This window comes from Triticum urartu, chromosome 6, assembly GCF_003073215.2.
Source record: "Triticum urartu cultivar G1812 chromosome 6, Tu2.1, whole genome shotgun sequence".
In the NCBI taxonomy this organism is placed as follows: Eukaryota; Viridiplantae; Streptophyta; class Magnoliopsida; order Poales; family Poaceae; genus Triticum; species Triticum urartu.
In genome coordinates, this window is record NC_053027.1 from 48,963,082 (window position 1) to 48,980,996 (window position 17,915).

Consider the following 17,915-nt stretch of genomic DNA (forward strand, 5'->3'; position numbering starts at 1 on the left):
AGCAGACCAATTCTCTCATTTACAAAGCCTGGTGGTGGTGTTAAAACCTCCCTCCCTCCATTATTTGTCCCTGAACCATCATCTCCAATAAGTCTCTTTTTTGCCACCGGAACAACAGCCCCCTGGTTATTCATCCTTTTGTCTAATTCCATGTCATTCTGGCCTTTGGGTATTGGGTCCTCCGGATCAACTTGTTCTCTGTCAAGCTCCCCATCTCTTCCCCTAGGCCTTCCCATGTTCGTCCTTCCCCTACCACTACCAGATCCACCAGAGGGATCATCATAATTCACAAGGAGCCAGTCCCCCCACTCGCAGTCCTCTGGGTGGTGTAGACCATCCCCACATTCAGTAACCAGGTGTCCAATCAGACCACAAAAATCACAGAAGTCAGGAAGCTTTTCATATTCAACAGGATACCTTTTGCTTTCCTTCAATGTCAACGAAACAAACCGAACAATGGGGGTATCCAGCATTATATGGACTCGAGCCCTCAAATACTTTGCTGGGTTTATACGCCCCTCATTGACTATGACTTCGATCGGGGAATTCCCACTTTTTTAGCTATTTTCTCAGCAATCTCCGTTTTCTTCATGAGGCCATCCGGTATTCCAATGATGCGTGCCCATACAGCTATACGATCGAGTTTATACTCCTCGACGTTTGACAGACCATCATATTCTTCCAACACTACAGCGGCATTTCGGAACAACCATGGGCCACCATTCATGACGCGATTCCAGTCACCTATGCAAAGGGATTGGGCGAGGAAGATGGTTGGTTTCTTATCCTTGAAGATCACGCCCTGCGCCGACGCCCAGGCGTTCCGCATCGCCTTGTACAAAGCAATATGACTAAAGGTAGTTGTATGAACCCTAAAGATGGCGATCCAACGAGTTTCTTCTATTAATCCTTCAATATCTCCCGACAGATCTAACTCCTCTTCTTCCTCCCCATGGAGGTTCAGCCCTGAAAACCTGTCTTCCAGATTTTCTTCTGACCCAGTCGTACCTCGCCCACCCCCACTTCCCGGCGCGATGCCCTCCGACGCCTTTCCACTCCTCCGCTCCGCCATGCAAGCCGTCAATTGCAGTCAAGAACTATCTGGGATCACGCACAGGTCGACACGATCAACCCTACGCGATAATTTTTTGGTGTACATGTGATACATGTGGAACCCTAGTCGCCTAGGGGAAACCGTGTGTGGTACATCCTAAAGAATGACCGTTTGCAGGATCGAACCCTATAACTATCGTTGTTGGCCACTTGTCACTAGCCACATGAGTTGATAAGCTACAGTGGCTAACTAGAAACACGGAGTACAAGAATTATCCATCAGCGATCGCTTTACTTTAGTGAACCCGTCTTCTCTCACTATTTCTCTTCCTTTTTTCTATTCACTTTTTTTCTTTTTTCTGATAGCTTTGTCTCTTTTTTTTATTTTTCCTTTTCAAAAAATGCTTGCACTTTTACAAATATTTACATTTTAAAAGATTGTACATAATTTTTTGTAAATGCTCAGAATGTCAAAACACGAATATTTCCTTGAAAGAGTGAACAAAATTTTCAAAACACGTCAAAAGAAGAGAAGGCTCCATATGAAAGCACGTTATTTCTCGGCATCCCTCAAATAACCCTATTTTTCAATGGCTTGTATGACCAATTAAAGGCATCATTTCAAAATAGTTTTGGCTTCTGACAAATTTTCCAATTTTTGGAGTTTTCTCGGCCAAAAAAAGCCATGTTCAACGGAGGGTGTCCGTCTAGGCAAGAAGGCTTCATCTAAGAGCACGTTGTTTCGCAACATCCTTGAATTTACCCCAATTATTTTCATGGCCTTGTATGACCAATTCATGGCACAAGGCCAAGTTGTTTAGATTAACTATATGTTTTGCATTTTTTGGAGTTTTCTCGGTCAAAAGAGGATGATAAATGGCCGGACATGTCGCAACTTGCATACGGTGTCGAAAATCATTCAAACATGACATGGATGCCTACCATGGGAATTCCCACCTGCTTACAAAAGCTGGGGTCATTTAGAATGTCCAAAACCATAGCATATTCAATGGAGGGTGTCCGGGTAGGCAAAAGTCACTGTCTGAGAGCACGTTGTTTCATGGCATCTTTGAAATAACCCAAATTTTTTAATGACCTTGTATCACTAATTCAAGGCACCATGCCAAGTTTTTTGGGTTTCTAACAAGTTTTCCATTTTTTGTAGTTATATCGGTTAAAAAGGCTGATAAATGGCAGGAAGTGTCGCAACTTGTATAAGGTGCCAAAAATTGTTCCGACTTGGCATGGATGCCTAACATGAACATGCCAACCTGCTTGCAAAAATTGGGGTCATTTCATGAATGTCCAAAAATAGACCATGTTCAGCGAAGTGTGTCCGCGTTGGCAAGAAGGCTTCGTCTGAGAGTATGTTGTTTCATAACATCCTTCGAAATCTCCAATTCTTTCCATGGCCTTATATGACTAATTCAAGGCACCATGCCAAGTTCTTTAGATTTCAGATAAGTTTTGCACTTTCTGAAGTTTTCTCAGTCAAAAAAGACCGATAAATGGCCAGATGTGTCCCAACTGCATACGGTGTTGAAAATTATTCAAACATGGCATGGATACCTACCACAAGTATTCCCACGTGCTTACAAAAGTTGTGGTCATTTCTAGAATGTCCAAAACTAACCCTATTCAACAAGGGTGTCCGGCTGCCAGAAGGCACCGTCTGAGAGCATGCTATTTTTGACATCCTTAAAATGTCTCTAATTTTTTCCATGACCTTGTATCACCAATTCAAGGAACCATACGAAGCTGTTTGGGTTTTCGACAAATTTTGCATTTTTTGGAGTTGTCTTGGTAAGAAAAGGCTAAATGGACTGACGTGCCGCAACTTGCAAACGGTGTTGGAATTTATTCAAACCTGGCTTTTATGCCTACCATGGGCATGCCCACCTGCTTAAAAAAGTTATGGTCATTTTAAGGATGCCCAAAAATACACCATGTTGACCAAATGGTGTTTTGGGTAGGCCACAAGGCTACGTCTGAGAGCACATTATTTCTCGACATTCTTGAAATGGTCTAAATTTTTTGTATGGCCTTGTAAGACCAATCCAAGGCTAGAAGAAAAAAATTGGTTATCTTGAGTGAAATGTGTAAAGTATTATCAATTTCTCGAAGATAGGTCAGATCAAAATATGGGTTTCATACTGAAGATTATGTTCTCTGCTAGAACTTGTATAGCTAAACAAGCCGAAGAACAATGTTCTGGATTGGACTAAACTCTTTGCAGGTCGGACAGGCAATACATGGAGGTAGAGGGCCAAGGATCTAACAATTTGCTTCTAAAGCAAGTGCCAAACCATGCAAATTCGCCGGATGGTAGAAGATGGTAGTGCGAGGAAGCCCTTCTGGCCATAAATTCCGCGAAGAGAGGTAAGTGCACGCCTGTGGTGATGGGCGTTGAGAGGCATTCAGGCAAGGATCCATTGGTGGCCGCGCACGGCTTGAATTCCCTGTGTCTTCCAATCCCAGAACCACGAGTAAGCATGAAGATCCTTGCCAGTGTAGTCCGTCTCCATGTAGTACGTACACACTCGATCAAGTCGATTCATGGATGTAGCTAGTCTAGAGATATTGATTATATATGTATGTCTTTCTTCTAGCTGGCCGATGTGCTATCGTGATGTTGGCCTCACCATTTGCTATGCTATTGTTAGCTATGTGGTTGGGGGATAGAAAGTGGAGTACTGATTTATAGGGTGCACATTTTTATTACCGACCGGCGACCGGTGGACTATACCATTTTTCCTCCAAGGTGGAGCACTGAGAGAGAGAAGAAAGAGAGAGACTTTAATATCTCTTCCATTATGTACCACACACAACCCTTTAAGGTTTTCGTTACTAACAAAAAAGATTATTTTTTTATTACCGGTCGGTGGGCTATACCCCTCCTCACTACTGGATTCGCCTACTTTGCCAAGTTTCCAGGAAACTCGATAGAGCCCAAAATCAACTAGGCGACGAGTTCACCTAGTTCCGTACTTAGTGAACAAGACTTGGCTAGACACCAGTTGGCAACCATTAAGTTCGCCAAATTCTTATTATCGAAAACTGGGTGAACCATATAGGAGCCCAGTTGAAATTCACATATTTTATGTCTTTACACTACACATGATTTTACTCGTTCCGCAGCGAAACTAACTAATATTTGCTCGCACAAATCTAATCGCGTGTATGTTAGGCATCAAAAATGAATTAGTCATTAAGAGTTGCCCCTATTTAAATATGTACTGAGCTTTGTTTTTTGTTTTTGTTACATTTTAGAGTTGATTTTTTTAGAAGTCAATACAGACATACATGCTCACAGCACACATGTGCACTCAACATCTATGTACGCACGATACTCGCATAGACTGAATGGGTATATTTTGAGATTAACGAAGTAACTACATGCACCTCATAGTCGACGTTGGACTTGAATATCATGTAACCGATCGAGAATGATAAGTCAAACACTAGGCTCCATTAGTTTACAAAAAATTGTCCATGTGGCCATGGTTTGATTTGTCAGGGGGCGACTCTTTGTGATTCACTCAGTGTAAACATCATCTCCTCTTTCGTCGGGGGGCGAAGTCTCAGGGGGCGACTCGGGAGACGGTGTCCGCGCTGACGCCGGGGATCGCCGCCGCTACCCCCGCCGGCGGGAGGCGCGTGGGGGGCGTTTTTGGGCGCTGGCCGAGGCAACCACTGGTGACTCCGACGACGACGATGGCGACTCGGACGGCGCGCCTGCGGGCGTGTCGTCTCCCTCACCATCTGACACTGTTTGTGAAGCCTTGCGGGTGGGATGTCCTGAGGAAGAGGTGGCACTCATGATGGACTTGGCGATTCCCTCCGACGATCCGGCGAGGCGAGGCTTGCGGGCAGAGGACAGGATCGAGATGGTCAGACGTGTGGTTCATCAACGGACGGTGGCCACGACGATCTGGCCGTGGAAGGGGCTTTTGGGGAACGTAGTAATTTCAAAAAAATTCTACGCACATGCAAGATCATGGTGATGCATAACAACGAGAGGGAAGAGTATCGTTCACGTACCCTCGTAGACCGTAAGCGGAAGTGTTATGAGAACGCGGTTGATGTAGTCGTACGTCTTCACGATCCGACCGATCCAAGTACCGAACGCACAGCACCTCCGAGTTCAGCACACGTTCAGCTCGATAACGTCCCACAAACTCCGATCCAGCAGAGCTTCACGGGAGAGTTCCGTCAACACGACGGCGTGATGACAGTGATGATGTTGCTACCGACGCAGGGCTTCGCCTAAGCACCGCTACGATATGATCGAGGTGGATTATGGTGGAGGGGGGCACCGCACACGGCTAAGGGATCAATGATCAACTTGTGTGTCTAGAGGTGCCCCCTGCCCCCGTATATAAAGGAGCAAGGGGGAGGCCGCCCGGCCCCTGTAGGCGCGCCAAGAGGAGGAGTCCTCCTCCTAGTAGGAGTAGGACTCCCCTCTTTCCTACTCCTACTAGGAGGGGGAAAGGAAGGGGGAGAGGGACAAGGAAAGGGGGGCTCCGCCCCCCCTCTCCTAGTCCAATTCGGACCAGAGGTGGAGCGGCGCGCGGCCTGCCCTAGGTCAGCCCTCTCTCTCTCCACTAAGGCCCATAAGGTCCACTATTTCTCTCCGGGGGGGTGGGGGGTTCCGGTAACCCTCCGACACTCCGGTTTTCTCCGAAACCACCCGGAACGCTTCTGGTGTCCGAATATAGTCCTCCAATATATCAATCTTTACGTCTCGACCATTTTGAGACTCCTCGTCATGTTCGTGATCATATCCGAGACTCCGAACTACCTTCGATACATCAAAACACAAAAACTCATAATACCGATCGTCACCAAACTTTAAGCGTGCGGACCCTACGGGTTCGAGAACTATGTAGACATGACCGAGACACATCTCCGGTCAATAACCAATAGCAGAACCTGGATGCTCATATTGGCTCCCACATATTCTACGAAGATCTTTATCGGTCAAACCGCATAACAACATACGTTGTTCCCTTTGTCATCGTTATGTTACTTGCCCGAGATTTGATCGTCGGTATCTCAATACCTAGTTCAATCTCGTTACCGGCAAGTCTCTTTACTCGTTCCGTAATACATCATCCCGCAACTAACTCATTAGTTACAATGCTTGCAAGGCTTGTAGTGATGTGCATTACCGAGTGGGCCCAGAGATACCTCTCCGACAATTGGAGTGACAAATCCTAATCTTGATCTATGCCAACTCAACAAGTACCATCAGAGACACCTGTAGAGCACCTTTATAATCATCCAGTTGATTATCATTTCCTCCTCCCCCTCTCACCCCCGCGCCGCCACCCCCGCGGGCGGCTCGGGTGGCGCCACCGTGCCCCGCCTCTAACCCCCTCCCCTCGCTCCTCCCCCCCGCCGTCGCCGGCCAGATCCGCCAGGGAAAAGCCCCTGCGGTGGCTGGTGGCGGGGGCTTCTTCCTCCTTTGCTCGGATCTGGGCGGCGCGGGGTGGCCCGCCCGTCGGAGGCGTCAGGCGCGTGGGGCCTGGCGGCGCTATGGCGGTGGCTCCGGTCGGCGTCGCGCCGCGGCTCGGCGGCGTCCTGGCGGCTGCGTGCCCGTGGCCGCATCCTGGATCAGATCTGGGCGTCGGTGGGCTGCGGGCGGCTCGGGAGGGGGGGACCTCCATCGGTCTTCTCCAGCTCCGGTTGGTTCTCTGGGGGCGGATGGTGGCGGTGGAGCTGAGGCTTCGGGTGGTCGCGTGCCCGGCCTGGTCTCATGGCTGGATTCCGACGGGCGGCGCGGGGTGGGGCAGTGGCCCGTCTTGGTTTCTGCTCCGGCCGTGGGCGGCCGCGGTGTTGTATGGTCCAGCGGCGATCGTCCGATGGCGCGGCGGCTACACGGTGGTTCGGCGGCTCTGCCCGCGGTGATGGCTGGCTTTTCTCCGGCGTCGGCTCATTTGCGGTCGGACCGTGTCGACCTTTGCGTCATCTCCCCGTCGTCCGGGCTCTACTTCTGTAGAAGGGCTGGCCTTCTCCCAGTTGCGGTCCATCGCCCGTCTCGCGCCCGACGCGGCGGGACCGACCTCGTCTCACGCACGGTGTCATAGGGCCGAGCTCGTCTCGCGCTTGGTGCAGCAGGACCGACCTCGTCTCACACATGGTGCCGCAGGACTGAGCTCGTCTCGCGCCCAGTGCGGCAGGACGAGTCGATGGAGGCCCGTTTTGGCCGGCCTATTGGGTCTCGGCGCTGGGGGATGTCCAGGAGTGGGAAAGCCAGGATCTTTCCGCTCGTCTATTTGGTTGGGGTAGTGCCGGATCTCGGGTGTGGTGGTGTCTAGGTCTTGGATGCCGGGGTGGCGGTCCTGGGGGTGGTGGTTGCGCGGTACTCTTGGGCCGAGCCCGTGGCTGGGTGCTGCCCGGTGGCCATGGCCGTGTGGGCGGCGTGGTAGCCGGGGTGTGGCGATCGGTGGTGGTGAGTGTTGTCCGGGGTGAAAACCTGTTCTTTCTTCGGAGGGACCGGCAGCGGCGAAAGTTCCCTTCTTCAAGGCGTCGTCGCGACTCTCACTACCCTTCGTGCGGCTCGAGGGGAAACTTTGATCCTCGGATCGGGCGGTGGCGGCACTCCGGTGTCGTACCTTCCTGAAGGCGCCATCTGGGAGCCCACAATTCGTCGTCTGCGGTTTCGATCTCTTCATGTTTGTGTTAGGGGTGGTGTTTCCACGCTCAGCGCCTATGTATCATGCCTTGGGTGTGTGCGTGTGTTGTGGTGGCGTGCGTTTGTACTTGGTGATGTTGATCTTTGCTTTATATATATAGCGGGGTGGAAGCCTTTTTCGGTAATCACCCAGTTACGTTGTGACGTTTGGTAGCACACAAAGTGTTCCTCCGGTAATTGGGAGTTGCATAATCTCATAGTCATAGGAACATGTATAAGTCATGAAGAAAGCAATAACAGTAAACTAAACAATCAAGTGCTAAGCTAACGGAATGGGTCAAGTCAATCACATCATTCTCCTAATGATGTGATCCCATTAATCAAATGACAACTCATGTCTATGGTTAGGAAACTTAACCATCTTTGATTAATGAGCTAGTCAAGTAGAGGCATACTAGTGACAATCTGTTTGTCTATGTATTCACACATGTACTAAATTTCCGGTTAATACAATTCTAGCATGAATAATAAACATTTATCATGATATGAGGAAACAAATAATAACTTTATTATTGCCTCTAGGGAAAATTTCCTTCAAGGGCCTCTTCCTAAGGTGAGTCTTCCAAAACCGATCTTGTAAGATTTCATTACAGAGGGATTGTGGAAGGTAGTGAGGAGGAAGAAGAAACGGCGACCATCGGCGGCGCAGGCGCCGGTGATTGACCGATCGAGCGTGATCCGAGTGGAGCGGATCTCGCGTTTGAAATTATTTCTGGGCTCTGACGGGCTGGAAGCGGTGGGCCGCTGTTTGGCGTGTCCGCGTTTGGGCTGTCGGGCCAAGGAGAGTTGGCTGAGAGTGGGTCGGGATTAGCGGGGCTAGTGGCCCAGGAAAAACCGGCTCGCAGCGATCAAGCTGAGGAGGCCGACGTGCATGAGAACGCATCGGTTCGGGAGCCATCGCATGCACGAGCCCTTCCTACCTGTTGTAGCGGCGCTATCTCTAGGGTTCGCCGCCGCGGACATCTTGGATTCCCTGCTGTTGCTGGCGGGCACGCGAGGAAGGTGACTGGCCCGCCTGGCATGTCCATGGCGTTGGAAGTCGGTGACGACGTGATGCCGCCTAAGGCTCCGCCACCGGAGAAGGATCCGCCACCGGCGAAGACGGCTTTGGGGGCTGCTGGTCTGGCTCCGGCGGCTTCGGGTTCGGCCACACTGGCACCCGCATGGGCCGCGGTCCCCTGCCAGGGCTGCGGCGGCACTGCCGCCCAGGGCTGCGCCCCCTCAGCCGCAACGCCCTTGGCCTAGACAGATGGCTGGTGGGCAGGGTGGTTCTGCTCATGGCGCGGTTGGCCGTGGTACGGGCGTGTTCGCGAGAGACAGTCGCAATCCTCCCTGTGGTCAGTGGGGTGACGATGGCTTTAATGCATACGGAGAAGGCCTTCATCGAGGATCGTCGTCTATCGGAGGTGGGCGTGGCTATGCTTGGACAGATCATGGTGCTTCCGGTAGAGGCTTTCAAGGGCCGCCGGGAAACTTTATGGAGGGTGCGGTTGGCCCCAGTAACCGGTCATTCCGGGGCCGCTTCCACAGAGGTCGTGGTGGTTACTGAAAGTGCAACTATCCCTAGGTGGTTTTGGTAATTCATAACAACATATAGCTCATTGAGCTAATGCTATTCCAACATGACTATTTCAGGAAAGCTCAATGATTAGCATGGCATGGATGTGAAAGTGGAACCCTCAAAATGCTAAGGACAAAGGATTGGCTCAAGCTCAAAAGCTCAAGACTCTTCATTTTATATTTTAGTGATCCAAGATCACATTGAGTCTTTAGGAAAAGCCAATACTATCAAGGAGGGATGAGGTGTTGCTTAATGAGCCTCTTGCTTCATGTGCTTAGTGATATGCTCCAAAACCCTCAACTACTTTCCCATATCCACATATGACCTAAACCCTAAGCCAAACTCGGTCCTACCGATTCTTTCTATCCGGCGCCACCGAGTTTCACTTGTCATAAGCCACTGCCAAACCCTAGCAATTCGGTTCTACCGATAGCGATCTCGGTCTCACCGAGATGGGATTGCAAACTCTCTGTTTCCCTTTCGTAACTTTTCGGTCTCACCAAAAGAGAGAATCGGTCCCACCGCGATTGCAATGTAAACTCTTTGTTTCCCTTTTGTAACTTTTCGGTCTCACCGAAAGAGCAAATCGGTCCCACCGAGTTTGCCTGACCAACTCTCTGGTTAGCTTATTACCAAACTCGGTCTCACCGAGTTTGTGTAATCGGTCTCACCGAGATTACGTTATGCCCAAACCCTAACCATATCGGTCCTACCGAGTTGCATGTCAGTCCCACCGAAAATCTCTAACGGTCACTAGGTTTACCTTTTCGGTCCGACCGATTTTGTTGATTCGGTCCCACCGAGATTGGAAAACTGTGTGTAACGGTTGGATTTTGTGTGGAGGCTATATATACCCCTCCACCTCCTTTTCATTCATGGAGAGAGCCATCAGAACACATACACAATTCCAACTCATATGTTCTGAGAGAGAACCACCTACTCATGTGTTGAGACCAAGATATTCCATTCCTACCATATGAATCTTGATCTCTCGCCTTCCCCAAGTTGCTTTCCACTCAGATCTTCTTTCCACAAAATCCAAATCCTATGAGAGAGAGTTGAGTGTTGGGGAGACTATCATTTGAAGCACAAGAGCAAGGAGTTCATCATCAACACACCATTTGTTACTTCTTGGAGAGTGGTGTCTCCTAGATTGGCTAGGTGTCACTTGGGAGCCTCCGACAAGATTGTGGAGTTGAACCAAGGAGTTTGTAAGGGCAAGGAGATCGCCTACTTCGTGAAGATCTACCGCTAGTGAGGCAAGTCCTTCATGGGCGATGGCCATGGTGGGATAGACAAGGTTGCTACTTCGTGGACCCTTCGTGGGTGGAGCCCTCCGTGGACTCGCGCGACCGTTATCCTTCGTGGGTTGAAGTCTCCATCAACGTGGATGTAGGATAGCACCACCTATCCGAACCACGGGAAAAACATCCGTGTCTCCAATTGCGTTTGAATTCTCCAAACCCTTCCCTTTACATTCTTGCAAGTTGCATGCTTTACTTTCCGCTGCCAATATACTCTTTGCATGCTTGCTTGAATTGTGTGATGATTGCTTGACTTGTCCTACAATAGCTAAAATCTGCCAAGAACTAAAATTGGGAAAAGGTTAAGTTTTTATTTGGTCAAGTAGTCTAATCACCCCCCCTCTAGACATACTTTCGATCCTACAAGTGGTATCAGAGCTTTGGTTTCTCCATTTGCTTTGATCTCCATAGCTTTTGGTGGTCATAGCCTTGGTTTCACAACCTAGGAGAGTATGGCGTCTAGCAAGGGAAATTATCACCGTAGAGGTCCTTACTTTGATGGTACTAATTTTGCTAGTTGGAAGCATAAAATGAAAATGCACATTCTTGGACATAACCCCGCCGTTTGGGCTATTGTGTGTGTTGGTTTGCAAGGTGACTTCTTTGATGGGAAAGAACCAAACCGTGAAGCTACCGCGGATGAGTTGAAGATGTTGCAATACAATGCTCAAGCTTGTGATATTCTCTTCAACGGATTGTGCCCCGAAGAATTCAACAAAATCAGCCGTCCTGAGAATGCAAAGGAAATTTGGGACACTTTGATTGATATGCACGAAGGTACCAACTCCGTCAAGGAATCCAAGTTGGATGTGCTTCAAAGTCAACTTGACAAGTTCAAAATGAAGGATGGTGAAGGTGTCGCTGAAATGTACTCTAGGCTTGCTCTCATCACAAATGAGATTGCCGGCTTAGGAAGTGAAGAGATGACCGATAGATTCATCATCAAGAAGATTCTAAGAGCCTTGGATGGAAAATATGATACCGTGTGCACATTGATCCAAATGATGCCCAATTACAAAGATCTCAAGCCAACGGAGGTGATTGGAAGAATTGTTGCTCATGAGATGTCACTTAAGGATAAAGAGGAACTTCACAACAAATCAAGTGGTGCCTACAAAGCCTCATGTGAAGCCCCTACATCATCAAGTGAGAAACAAAACTTCAATGAAGAATTGAGCTTAATGGTGAAGAACTTCAACAAGTTCTACAAGAGTAGAAGCAAAGATAGAAGCTTCAAGTCAAGGTCCTACAATGACAAAAGATCTTCTAGTCGAGAGCAGCTGCTACAGTTGTGGAATACCCGGACACTATTCCAATGAGTGTACGGCTCCCTACAAGAGAAGAGAAGATTCTCCAAAAAGAAGAAGCAAAGAATCACCACCAAGAGAGAGAAGGAGTAGAGATGATCGTTATGAACGAAGATACTCACGGAGAAGCAAGGATTCGGAAAGGAAGGAAAAATCATCAAGGAGCTACACAAAACGAAGACATCAAGCTCATGTTGGTGAATGGGTATCCGGCTCCGACTCCGACAGCCACTCCGAGAGAAGTTATCACTCCGACTCCGAAGATACTCAAGATGAAGGTGTTGTCGGTATAGCACTTGTGTCAACCAACTCCTACGACATAAATGACTCACCAAATGAAGGAATTGGAAGATGCTTCATGGCCAAAGGTCCTAAGGTAACACACCCCGAGTATGTTGATTTCAATAGTGATGAAGATGACTTGTTAGGTGATGATTTGCTTGTTGAAAACTCTAGTGATGAATACTATGATGAAACGTCAATTAATCATGCTAATCAAGATAAAACGAATGACAATGATAAGGAGAAGATTGAGGCTCTAACTAAAGAACTAAACACTCTTAAGTTAGCTCATGAAACTATCTTCGAAGATCATCGAGAACTTTTAAGAGCTCATGAGAAATTACGCTTTGAAAAGCTCAATCTTGAGCAAGAGCATGAGTTCTTAAAAGCAATCAATGATGATCTCCGCAAGAAAAGTTCTTCTTACATTGCCAAGCGTTTACTCTTATCCACTTACATGCCTCAAGTCAAGTCTAGTAACAAGAACAAGAAAGATTCTTCCTCTAGCAGTAACAATGATCATGCTAAATCCAATATTGTTGCTTCTAGTAGTTCTCTTGATTCCACTAATGATTCTCTTAGCCAAGTTACACTTGAGCAAGAAAATAGCTTATTGAAGGGAATTATAGAGGAAGGAGTGTACCAAAGCCTTGCCGGAGTAAGCAATTCGAGGAAATTGTGCGCAAGCAAGGAATGCACCGGAAGAATCAAGGTGTTGGTTTTGAACGAAAGTTCAATGCCAATGGAGTTGAGTGGGAAGAAGATCAATACCCCAAGACAAAGTTTGTTCCTCAACAAGAGAAGTATGATACTTCTTTCAAGGGGACACAAGCTTAAGATGATCTTCCACCACAAGACTACAAGCAAAAAGGCAAGGACAAGTTTCAAGAGGAAATTGATGCATTTGAAGAAGCTCCTAAGACCTTAGTCAAGTGGATTCCCAAGACTACTTCAAGTTCCACTTCATCAAGTACGACTACAACTCCAAGGATTCCCATCAAGATGGTGTGGATCCAAAAGAAGAAGAACTAGAGAGTTCTTGAGGGTGACTCCGCCAACATACTTCACTCTTATCATTTTGGCAAGAACAAGTGCAATCAACTTCCACATCTTGCACTAGTTCAAGGAGTCACAAACCCTCTTGTTGGTAAGACAAGGGACAAGGTAACCTAAAAGTTTTCATGGACATCATCTTGTGTGTGCATCACTCTATGTCTATGGATATCCTTGTTTGTTCCTTGTGGGACTAACCCATGTAGGTATTGAAAGTGCAATTCACTCAAATGGATAGCTCCAAATGATCTACATCAACATTGAGCATCCACATCTTCAACATCTACATGAAGTCATCATCTACAAAACACGAGGTTAGTTCATCCCTCTAAGGGGGGATATCACATCTAGGGGGAGCTTTACTCTAAGACTTGAGCTAAAGCAACTCTAAAGATGTGAACACAACAATGCTTTATGTAAAAGTGGTAACCCCACTTGAGCTTAAACGATGAGTATGACCTATGATCAAGTGTTCTCACTTGACTCCTAAGTCAATATACTCATATATAGATGACCTTGTCATCGCAAATTGCTTGATAGATGCTAGAATTGGTTGTGCATGCCTTGTCACATATTTCATTTTCCATCTTATTGTGTGAGCATGCTGGTTGCATATTTTACTCATTCAAGGACATCCACTTGTTGTTTTGATTGTTTGGTTTTATTTCCTTTTGCCAAGTGGATGGACAAGAATGCCTAAGAAACCTCCTCTAGCTATCTATGCTTTTCTCGTCTCAAACTCTATTCATGCTACATCACAAAATTTGATCAAGTCAGATTCGAACCACTCTGTGTGAGGAGCGCTCGGAGTCCCCGATTCGTCATAGACTTAAACTTCCAAAACCTCTTTACGATTCTCGGTCTGACCGATACCCTACTTTCGGTCCTATCGAGATCATTAAGTTGATCTAGGTTTTTGATCTCGGTGCAACCGATTTGAACCATTCGGTCACACCGAGTTGCAACAACTGTATACAGTTTTGCATCTCGGTGCCACCGAGTTGTTCCACTCGGTCACACCGACAGGGTCGGGCTATATACAGTCACGGGAAAAAAATTGGAAATTTCTCCGAACCCCTTCACCCGCGCGATAGCCTGCTCTGCCAACTTGGTCTCCGGATCGTCTCCTCGCCGCCAGCCGCCTCCAGTCGCTGGTCTCCGTCGCCGTCAACGGAAATTCAACCCCGCCGTTGCCGCCGTAGCGAGTCTCCGCCGAACTAGGGTATGGACTCGATCTTTGTGCTATTCCCCAATCCGATTCTTAGCACATTGTGATCATCATGATTCTTGCCACGTTTGTTAAACTTCTATCCAGTCAATGAACTCGTAGATTAGGTTTAATTCGAAAATTTTAGGGTTAGGTTTCCGCCGAAACCATCTCGGACCCACCGAGTTGAGAAACTCGGTCCCACCGATTTGGCTTATGCCATTGCACAAGTGAGACTCGTTCTGACCGAGAATTACTTATCGGTGTGACCGATTTTGGAACTCTGTGAAACCCTAGCAGTCTCGGTGCCACCGAACTGTGACTCGGTCTGACCGAGTTCACTAGTTTAGGTGCCAAAACTGCTTCGGTATCACCGAGTTTAGAAATCGGTAGATCCGAGATGCTTTCAGTGGGAAACTAAAACTAAGTTTTTGAATTATTCTTTTGCAAAAATCTCTGCATTTTGTGATGCTTATCCACTCTATCTCATCTATAACCTATTCACAGGGTCAGCAGTCAGAGTTTGCATCATGTCAGACCAAAGTGATAGCCAGAACTTGTCAGAGCAGCAAGTGCAGATGAGTGAGGGCACTAGTCCCTCAAGTTCCTCAGATGATGGCAGCAGGAGCACCCCTAGGAATCTGCCTAAAGCTGCCACAAGATAGAGAAAGAAGAGAACCTCAGACTCAGAAGATGAGGATTATGTGGCAGAAGAGGAAGCAACTTCCAAGAGAGTTGAGCCAGCACAGGGCATAAAACCAGGGATGAAGATCAAAAGGCCAGCAGGCAGGCAGCCTATGTCAAAGGCCAGAGCTTCAACTGAGAAGCCCACTCCCATTGAGCCAGTTGCTGCTGAAGGCAAGAAGAGGAAAGAAAGGGTGAAGAAAACTGTAGCCAGAGTGCTTGGCAAGGCTTCCATCATGGAAGATGAGGAGGAAGAAGAAGAGGTAGCTGCACCAGCACCTAAGGCACCCAAGCTGATGGGTGATGCCATAAGAACAGGGGCAGCTGCTTCCAAGGCCAAGCCAGCTCCAAAGCCAAAGCCAAAGAGGAACACAAGAAGCATCCCAGCTACTAAGAAGAACAAGGCCCCAGTGCCTGAAGCTGCAGAAGAAGAAGAAGAAGAGAATGTTCTTAGAAAGCTCAAGCCCAAGATCCCAGACCACAATGATGCTCATCCTGTGGCTGAGGATATGAAACTCAGGAGAGATTCAGGGCTCCGGAAGTGGAGAGAAGCAAACCCGTATGCTTCGAGGAGAAGGACTGCAGTTGACTACAGGTTTCACACCAAGGAGCAGCAAGACTTCCATGAGACAGTGCTGCTAGACAAGAAGCCAATTGTCTGTGATATGAGATGAGTTGATTGGCAATACATCAAGGACAACAAAGAGTACTACCCTGGAGTGCAGGACAGCTTCAAGGCATGTGGAGTAGAGGACTTTGTTGGGCAGAAGCTCACAAAGTGGAACGAGGAACTCATCATGCAGTTCTACTCCACAGCCCATTTCTATCCAGATGGCAGGATTGTATGGATGTCAGAGGGTACGAGGTACCAGTCTACAGTTGCTGAATGGGCTCAGCTGATTAATGCCCCAGAAGAGCATGACGATGACTTGGACATTTATGCCAAGAAGAAGATGGACCACAACTCAATGTCAAACATGTACAAGGAGATTCCAAATGAAGCACTTGATACGTTCAAGTTTGGCTCAGTACACTATCTTCTGTCAGGGCTGCCAACCATCAACTGGATTCTTAGGCACATCCTATTGCCCAAGTCTGGAGATCACAAGATGATCAGGGGCCACGCGATCAACTTGCTTCATATCTTTGACGTGCCACAGAAATTCAAAGTCATGAGCCTTATGATTGAAACAATCAAGAGGACAGCAGCAGACCAGAAGAGGAGCTGTGGATATGCCCCACAGATTCAGGAGCTCATCAACTCTAAGATGGGCACGAGCATATACTTATTGGACAAGGAACACCTGCCCATCCGTCCAGACTTTGAAGATAATCAAGTGGTCATGACTGAGAATGAGCCATCATCTGCCCAAGCACAAGACAAGAAGGAGAAGGCGAGGAAGGAGAAAGCTGCCAAGATGCCTACTCAAGAGGACGCATCTGAATATTTCCTGAAAACCAAACAAGAGCAGCTTGGTTACTTGATTGCATCCACCCTGCGGATTGAGCAAGGACTAGCCACCCTAACTCAGAACCAGGCAAGCTTAGAGAGGATCATGGAACAAAAGTTCTATGACTTGGATGTCAAAGTGACAGAGATTCAGACTGCAGTGGAGCAGCTCCAGGATGACATGCAAGAGAGGAGAGGCAAGACTACAACTGATGCCTTTGCCAGAGTGCCACGAGGTCCGAGGTCGTCTGCAGTGCCAGTTACTGACCCCAGAGCCACCACGTCTGCACCAGCTACAGCCTCAGTTCCACCAGCTCCAGCGTCCACTTCAGCCTCGACTCCGACCACGTCTACAGAAGGCTTCGTCCTTGGAGTGCTCCGGACTCCACCACCACCTGAAGATCAAGCCTGAGTGTCGACTTAGCACTATGCATTTTCTAGGAACTTTTTGGTAACTTGTTGCCAAAGGGGGAGAAAATGTATAGATCATAGGCTTCGAGAGAGAGTGTTGCTTTTATTCTCTCTTGTTTTATTTGGTGTTTTTTTTGAACTTTTTTTGCTTTTGTGTGAGATACTATGTCATTGCTCGTGAGACATTGATGATCATGTGTTTGATCATAAGCTACACTTAATGTTTGCTTAATATTATCATCTTATCTATCTTATGTGATCATTCACTATTCTTGGTGATGAGTGCATGTATTTCATTCTTATCATTTTAAGCGCTCCACCAAGATGTATGTGACATAGAAGAGTAACCCATGACTCTAACTCTTTGTGCATTTGCAGTCCAAAGCAAATTTTAAATATGCACAAATTTAGGGGGAGCTCTTACTTGTCACATACTTCTCAAAGCGACGATATATTTCATGCTTATTATCATTTGTCGAAGCTTTGATCTATATGTTGTCATCAATTACCAAAAAGGGGGAGATTGAAAGTGCAACTATCCCTAGGTGGTTTTGGTAATTCATAACAACATATAGCTCATTGAGCTAATGCTATTCCAAGATGACTATTTCAGGAAAGCTCAATGATTGGCATGGCATGGATGTGAAAGTGGAACCCTCAAAATGCTAAGGACAAAGGATTGGCTCAAGCTCAAAAGCTCAAGACTCTTCATTTTATATTTTAGTGATCCAAGATCACATTGAGTCTTTAGGAAAAGCCAATACTATCAAGGAGGGATGAGGTGTTGCTTAATGAGCCTCTTGCTTCATGTGCTTAGTGATATGCTCCAAAACCCTCAACTACTTTCCCATATCCACATATGACCTAAACCCTAAGACAAACTCGGTCCTACCGATTCTTTCTATC